Source organism: Tamandua tetradactyla, chromosome 21, assembly GCF_023851605.1.
Source record: "Tamandua tetradactyla isolate mTamTet1 chromosome 21, mTamTet1.pri, whole genome shotgun sequence".
Taxonomy (NCBI): Eukaryota; Metazoa; Chordata; class Mammalia; order Pilosa; family Myrmecophagidae; genus Tamandua; species Tamandua tetradactyla.
Genome location: NC_135347.1, coordinates 56,276,159 through 56,285,430, shown reverse-complemented (window position 1 = coordinate 56,285,430; position 9,272 = coordinate 56,276,159).

Here is a 9,272-nt window from a genome sequence, read left to right as displayed (position 1 = left end):
TTTGTGCCTGGGCACTTTCACTGAAACACCAAACACTGCTCTCATGCCTTAGATGCAGGGAAATTAACACCCCTGTGAGTAGTACTCGATAAATGAATAACAACCATTGGTGTTTAAAACCCAAGTCTCTAACCTCTCAAGGGGGAAAATTCTGAAATTTACACTCTTCCTCACTTATCTACAGTGGTAGTTGCTTTAATAGCACACTCTTTTTTTGGCAGCCTTCTTTTCCCTGTCTCACTTCCTTACTCCCTGACCAAACTATGGCACCATAAAATCAATCACTTATGGTAAATTAAGTGATCTATCACACATAAGTGGGGAAGCATGACTTCACACCCTGGACTCTCTGGGTCCAGAATCAGCACTCTCAAACATGACATTACCGTCCTTGTTCTTTCTTCACCATTAATTGAAAAGTGTCAATGTATAAGCAACAAAATTTGTCTGTGACTTACAGATAATTTAAGAAGCACTGACAATATTAAGAGTATAGATCTTAAAATTCAGAAAGTCTAAGTTTTTTAAACTACTAATGACTTTCTGAGTTCAGACCTTAACCAGTGTAATCATTCCACTGAACAAGAGTTATTCATTAGTGTAATCATAAAGCAACTTTATTCTCCCGATGAAACCTACCTGGTGGACTTGTTCCCTCTCTCCCCTGACAAAATCTCTGGTAGACCAGAATCTTTTCAACTTACACATAGATAATAGGTTCTTCCTGTTACTCTTGTTCTCTCTCTCTCTCTCACACACACACACACACACTCACACACAAAGTTTCATTGCAAGATTTAAATATATACTCCCATGTAATAATTAAAACTCTAAACTCAACTTGAAGCTCGAGTTCCTTCCCTTCCATATTTTGGACCTGCATAGGAGGGGCAGTTGTGATGTGCTTTCTATTTTCACACCTTCACATTCTCCTCCTCCAGCTTATTGCTACAGTTTCTCACTCTGCAGGTTAAAGCTGAGGTTTCCAGGGAAGATGGAGGCAGGGAAGGACCTCGTTAATGGGACTATCGTGATCTGAGTTGTGCTTTCCAGGTTTGGTGTGTGTTGAAGCTGACTCTTCATGGGCTCAGCAGATTTTTCAAAACTGATCCCTTTATTGTGATGCACTTGTAGGTTCTTTTGGAGACACCCCAAGTTAGTGATTTCTCATGTATAGTAGCCTAAATGTGGGGAAACTTGTCTCTCTTCAAACTGGCCGCCCCAACTTCTGCATCTGATGGTGTTCCTGTTGCTTCTTTCTGCAGAGGCAAACTTGGCTGGAAGCCCTCTTGGACACGGTTCTCTTAAGGTATCCCTCAACTGGACCATAACTGAGTCTCAGGACATGTTCATGCATCCCTAGCCCTGACGAACTGTAGGGGTGCAGACCCTTTCCAACTTGGCCACTGAGCTTCACCATGAAGGCTGAGAAACTTCTAGCCACTTTGACTCCTCTTCAAGATTTCTCATGTATCAGGTGGCAATTCCACCGGTCCCCTAGGCTATAGGGGAAGCATTTGAGGCTCTCTGAGCATCTCCTTGAAATATCTATCTTAAGCTTGAAGTGAAAGGGAGTCTTCTGTTCCATAATGCACAGAGAATTTACATCATACTAGCAATTGTCCCCAGGGCAATCCTCTCTCCTGAACTCATCAACCTCAACCCTTTAATACTCTTAAGGTGAATGTTTGAATAAGAATTTCAAAACTGTCTTTCAAGTCTGCAAAAGTGATCCAACAATGTGGCAAATATGGGGCAATTTCTATCTATGATTTTCTCTCCCTCACCTTTTAAAAACTTACACTGAAATTGTGATAGAGTTACTTATTAATATCCTGTAATGTTTTTATTCGTTCATGCTTGTATCCTCTTACCAATTGTTTACTGAGTACTTGCTTTTTGCACCATATCAACTGCTAGTGATACAAAGATAAAAAACGCAGGCTTTCTTGTAGGAAGAAGCTCAGAATGTATAATTTGTGCCTTGAGGACAGGCACTTAAGGATCTTCTAATTTTCTGCTCTCTGGCAAGATGGAGTTTGACCTAAGAGATCTGCTCCCCTAGCATGCTGCCTGCAAAGAATTTCCACCTCTTCGGAACTTCTGTCTTTGCTCCGTCTTCCTCCTAGGAAGGCTTGGATACAGCCTCCTAAGGCTGTCAGGGCTATCAATTGCCTTAGCACTCATTTTGTTTAACACCTTGTGCTGGTTTGAAAGGATGTATGTCCCCTAGAAAAGCCATGTTTTAATCAAAGTCCCATTTCATGAAAGCAGAATAATCCCTATTCAATACTGGATGTTTGAAACTATAATCAGATCATCTCCCTGGAGATGTGATTTAATCAAGAGTGGGTTAAGCTGGATTAGGTGACAACATGTCTTCACCCATTTGGGTGGGTCTTGATTAGTTTCTGGAGTCCTATAAAAGAGGAAACATTTTGGAAAAAGAAGGAGATTCAGAGAGAGCAGAGAATGCTGCAGCACCATGAAGCAGAGAGTCCATAACCCAGCGCTTTGGAGATGAAGAAGGAAAATGCCTCCCAGGGAGTTTCATGAAACAGGAAGCCAGGAGAGAAGGCTAGCAGATGACGCCGTGTTCACCATGTGCCCTTCCAGATGAGAGAAACTCTGACTGTGTTCACTGTGTGCCTTTCCACTTGAGAGAGAAACCCTGAACATCGGCCTTCTTGAACCAAGGTATTTTTCCTTGAATGCCTTAGTTTGGACATTTCTATAGACTTGTTTTAATTGGGACATTTTCTCAGGTTAGAACTGTAAACTAACAACTTTTTAAAAGCCATTCTGTTTCTGGTATATTGCATTCCGGCAGCTAGCAAACTAGAACACACCTCATGTGGTGGTGAGTAGTTAAAACCAATCATTCTCTTGTACTTAATGCAGTAGCTTCAACTCTCTTAATCTTTGGACATGTGGCACTTTCATTGTTAGTTGTAAAATGCTCACAAAGTGATTCAAAAATGCAGCCAGGGTTGAGTCTTATCAATGAAACACACAGATACAAACACATGCATGCACATATACACAGACACACCTCCAAATCAAACTTCTGCTCAAAGAATCTAATCTAGATACTGCAATCATTGGAAGATAATAATTATGTAAATCCACAGAGATGAAATAAAATACATTTTGGACAATGTTAGTTCATTGTATTTTGTGGGGTTCATTTCTTCTTCTGTCAGTCTAAAGATAGAAATACCTGATTTTGCAAGTATCATTCTTTTTTTGTAGAAGGAAAAGGAAATAAAAGCCAGTCCATTTCACAGAGAAATGAGAAATGACAGTAAAAATCAATACTCTTTTAAAAACCTGGAGCACCATTATTGCTTCCTTAGACAAAATTAGCAGTAATATTTCAACTTCACATTTTTATTGCAGAATGAATTTTCAGCAAAGACTTTAGAGTGAAAAATGATATTCAAGCTTAAGGTACAAAACTTGCTTAAGAGTGGCTTCACAGTGAGGTTATAAGTAACATTATCACACTGAAGGGAATATGAATAAGGGGGATGTACAGTGCCATGTATCCCACTGATTAAATCTACAATTATAGATAAGTTCTCACATGAACTATTTCACAGGTTTGATAGTGGACAAAGAGGGAATATAGGGGAAAAACTAAAAATGCCCGCTATGGCCAATAGTTAAAAGGAAGATATCAACAGTACCACAGCATTACCAGGGGCAACCAATTGCAAGGGAGGGTCAAGTGATATGGGATTATTTTGATTTGATACTTGGTGGCACTGTGTTTGCTGGTTCTTTGTCTCTATGGATCAGTGAAAGTTGTCTAAAATTGACATTGCTGCTTTTTGCACACCAAGTGAGGATACTGTAAGATATGTTTTTTTAAAATTTATTTTAACATTATCACGATACCCAATGGATGGAGGGAGGCAAAATGTACGATGACCGAGAAGCAGAATGGCGCACTGTGATACATTTATATGATGAAATATGGTGCAGCTACAAAAAGGAAGGACATCAAGAGGCACACAGTGTACTGAATAAACCTTGGCACAAGGTGTTGTGCAGAAACAAAAGAACAAATATGCTAAAGTCTCTTTCAGAAAATACTTACAAGAAGATTGGAGCCTAGACTGTAAGCCTTTATAACAGCCACACTTTGTCTGAAGTTGCAAAGGTATTTCTAGGTTCTGAGACACTGAGCTGTATGTGTATCAGCTGGTATTTCCCTGGAAATTTGACTAACTCTGTGATACCTAAGACCCAGAAATGGAGTGCTGCAGCCCTGAACGTCAGCATGGCTATAGAATCATACATAAAGTAACTAGAAAAGAGACCAGACCTCAGTTGGAGTTAAAAATGAAGCCAATCTGGTTGAGTTTGAGGTGAGTAAGAATACAGAGTAAAAGATGACAGTGTGTATACTCTAGACCATCACCTACTGTAGGAGACCAAAGGCAGACAGGTTCATCACGTCTAGAAACCAAATTTTCTGTAATTTATAATCTAAATCAACCCCCCTGGATAGCTCATTTAAACGATCCTAACTACTAGAGTCCAGAATGGAAGCAAGGTCCTATGATTCTGTACAGCTTAATATAATGCCAGGATACGTCTCAGACTATGTGGGCTGATAATTAAGAAGTATTGGAAGAGTCCCTGGAGGGCCTAAAGGGGGAAAAATGGAACTATTAAATTTTCCAGGTACCCTTTCAATCATTGGGGACTCCCAAGAGTAAGGTCAAGCCCTTGATTTTTTATTTTATTTATTTTTGGGGGGTGCATGGTCCAGGAATCGAACCTGGGACTCCCGCATGAAAGGTGAGCATTCTACCACTGAACCACCCACAGCCCTTGATTTTGAGGCTTGCCCTTATGAAACTTATTTCAGGAGGGGAGAAGATAAGATTACCCATAATGAGGGCTAATAGTTGTTTCCAGGAAACTTGTTTTGTTGCTCAGATGTGGCCTTTCTCTCTCCAAAGCCAACTCTGCAAGGAAAATCACTACCTTTCCCTATACGTGGGACATGATATTCAGGGGTGAAAATCTCCCTGAGAATGTGAGGCGTGACTTCCAGGAATGAGTCTGGCCCTGGCACTGTGGATCGACAATGCCTTCTGTCCCAAAGAGGGAAAAGAAGTGTTTCAAATAAGGCATCAGTGCCCAAGAGAGATCAAATAGAGTCAAGAGACTGTTCTGGTGGCTACTCTAATGAAGCTTCAGTTAGATAGTACTGATTGCATGGTTTGCTAAAACCCAACCAACATTACTCCTGTTGACTCTTAAGAGCTCCTGGGGCTCGAACTGAGACTCTATAAGGCCATACACTATGATTGTCTCCTAAGAACCTATAATTCTTGGAGGGTTCCTAGGCCAGATAAATTCTAAAACCCAGAGGGACCTGCCTCTTCAACAGCATCAATTAATTACATCCCCCTATCCTTTAGTGTCAACTCCTCTTCTCAACATGAAAAAAGTCAGAACTATACATCACTTAAAGATCCCTATGGAATGGGAGAAGAATCAAAGGAGAAGGAGAAGGTATAACAGAAAAAAATGGGATTTAACAAATGAGTATGACAGCTGAGTCACTATATTAATATTCTTTCTAGCCTCCAGTGTTTTGGAGAAGCTAGAATGAAAAATCTGAGATGGTGGAATGGTAGCTCATGACAAACTCTAGGGTCTGTTCTGTAACTACTTGTGAAGTATGCTTTGAAAATTATTGCTTTTTCTTTCTTTGTTTTGTATATGTTTTATATTATACAATAAAAATGTTGAAAAAAAAGAGTGGCTTCATAGGATATAGAATCTTTTAGCTAACATGCCCCCTCATCATTCTAATTCCTCCCTATGTTAATTTAATATGATCTTGAAGTTCAATTGCACTTTCAATAAACAAGAGATGAAAACTCAGAACTCACGAGTGTTCTCTATATTAGTTGTTTTAAATCAAGAACCTGAGATTGCCGATTGCCATGCTCTTTTCTGACTTTTTACAATCTGCTCATAATATGTATTACTCTTTTATTTATTGTATTTATGTTTATAAGTACCTCATGCATGCCTGCCTAAATTAATTAATTCATTTCCCAAACACTTACTGAGTGTGTGTGTGTTAGAGATATAAAGATGAATGGGACACAGCCTCTGCCCGCTGTTCTGCTCAGACACTGCTTTGCACACACCTGAATCGTAGCCTACTGGGCTCTACGAATTGATTTATTTGACTCCTAGGGGCTGTGTCTTCTAACTCTTTGAATGCCCACGGTGGGGCAAGAATACAAATGGAAGTTCACGTAAATGCATCGAAATATTTTAAAGTTATATGTCAAGCCATTAAACTGTTAAATATAATATGCTCTTTCCTCCTACCTTGCGTAACAACAAAATTGAAAAAATGTGCATAGCTATGGTTTCTATATGACTGGAAGGCAGCAAAATATCAAAGATGACTGAATTTAATTATTTTCTGGACTAGTCTAGGTATATGTCAATGGGTTGGTGCTGTTCAAATGAATAATAAAGACATAGAATTCATAAATGATTGTATATTTATTCCATTAAATTAATTTTTCTTGCATTCATTTTAGTAAAATCACTGATTATATTGCTGTAATCAAGATTTTAGATAATTGGTCTTCTCTTTAAAGTAATGAGATAAGGGAATAAAAATTAAAGGTAAATTTATGCAAATGTAAAGTGTAATTAGAATGTTTTTATAAAAATGTATATTAAGGTAAATATAAAATAGAAATATTAAATCCTTTTATGTTTTCAAAAATAGTATTATTTTATTCGAAATCACAAAATATAATTGAAAACATCAATGTTTTAAATACAATAATTTTTTTTGTTTTGTTTTGCATGGGCAGGCACCGGGAGCCAAACCCGGGTCTCCAGCATGGCAGGCGAGAACTCTACCACTGAGCCACTGTTGCCTCGATAATTTTTTTAAAGCTGAAAAATTTTAAAGTTTAATGTTGCTTTATTTAATTTGAGGCTCTCTTTTTAGGTGCATATGTGTTTATAATCATTTTATCATCTTGATGAATTGACAACTTTGTCAATATATAGTGTCCTTTATCTCTTTTTACTGTTTTCAACCTAAAGTCTATTTTATGTGTTAGTAGTAAACCCACTGATCTCTTTTGGTTACTATTCGCACTGTATATATTTATCCCTCCTTTCACTTTTAACCTTCTTGTGTCTTTTAATTTTAAGATGAGTCTCTTGTAAGCAGCAGATAATTGGGTCATGCATTTTAAATATCTATTCTTCCTATCTTTGCCTTTTGACTGGAGAGTTTAATCTATTTACATTTAAAGTAATTACTGGTAATGCAGAATTTGCTTTGTCATTCAGCCTTTTTATTTATTAAGTCTTATACTTTTTTGTTCCTCAATTCTTCCATTATTGACTTCATTTGCATTTAGCTGATCTTTTGTAATGAACCCTTTAGAATGCTTTCTCCTTTCCTTTTGTGTATGTATTTCAGATATTTTCTTTGTAGTTACAATGAGGCTTAACTTTAACATCCTAAATCTATAACAACCTCATTTGATTTGACACCAACTTAACGTCAATAAAGTACATAAAATATGTTGCTCTAACCCTCTGTCCTCACACCTTTATGTTGTTCTTGTCACAAATTACATCTTTCTATGTTATGTATCCAAAATAGCACTGGCATTTATATTTACCAGTGTAGTTACTTTTACCAGAGGTCTTTATTTCTTCATCACTTTTGATCTACTGTCTAGTGTCCTTTCCTTTCAACATAAAGAACTTGTTTTGCTCATCTCTGCAGAATCAGCCTAGATGATTCTGGGAATTTCTAAATCTCTCTCTCCTTTTTGAAAGGAAGGAGAGATTTTACCACATGTGAGATTGCTGGTTGGCAATTTTTTTCCTTTCAGCACTTTAAATATGTCATCCCATGATTTTTTTCCTCCATGGCTTCTGATGTGAAATCAGCACTAAATCTTAATGGATCTCATTGTCCATGACATGTTGTTTCTCTTTTGGAGCTTTCAGGATTTTCTCTGTCTTTGGCATTCCACAGTTTAGTTGTAACGTGTCTCAGTGTGGGTCTGTGAATTTATCCTGAGTTCATAGATATTCTTCATTGTCTAGAGTCATGTCTTCCATTACTTTGTGGAAGCTCTCAGCCATTATTTCTTTGAGAATTATTTTTGAGACTGCCATTATGCAAATATTGGTATGTTTTATGGTGTCCCGCAGGTCTCATAGGATTTGTTCAGTTATCTTTATTCTTTTTTGTTTTTGTTCCTCAAATTGTATCATTTCAATTGTCTTATCTCCAAGTTCACTAATTCATTTCTTCTACCAGCTCCAATCTGCTGTTGAAATCATCTAGGAAATTTTTTATTACTATTATTGTGGCTTTCAGCTCCATTACTTCTGTTTGGTTCCTTTTTATGATTTCTATCTGTTTATTTAAATTCTATTTTTGTTAACTTATCATTTTCCTGATTTTCTTTTGGTCCTTTTCTGAATTTCACTTTGAGACTATTAAGACAATCTTCTAAAAGTATTTGTGTCGTATGTCCAAAGTCTGGTCTTCCTCATTGATAATTTTTAATGCTTTATCTTTCTCTTAATGGCCCATTGTTTTCTGTTTCTTTGTATGCCTTGCAATCTGTTGTTGCATAGTGGATATTTTAATATTTTAACTTGTTATCTCTGGAATTTAGTCACTGACTTGTCTGTTCCTTAAGCTTATATACAGCTGTTTTTTTTTAAAATCATTTTGAAATACTTTTAACTTTACAAGACAGTTACAGCTTGTTTTATGACTGAAATTTCCTTGAATTTCATGAGTTAACAACAGCAACAACAACAAAACAAAAACAAAACACCTTTCCAAGTCTTTGCAGATTGGTGGATTGTGAGCGCAGTCCTTCAGAGCTGCCGTCCTACCAACGGGTTTAAAGACCAACCTGAGGCAAATCTTAGGATCTGCCTGATCTTTCCTGAGCATGTACCATGTTTTGGGTGTGTGTGCACGGTCCTAAAACTCTACTCTTCGTAGGTATCTGATGTCCCCTTTACCTCTACTCATTGTTTTTCCTCCCAATCCTGAGTTCTTTATTTTATGTCTTTAAGCCAATAATCCTTTACTCCAGGCAACTGCAGTTGGATTTATTTCTTATGGCATATTTACTGCCCTACAGATCTCTTCTGCATCTTGGACAAGATCTGGACGGTGATCCTGTAGCAAGTACCTTGTTTCTGTCTTTTAATCTGCCATGAGACAG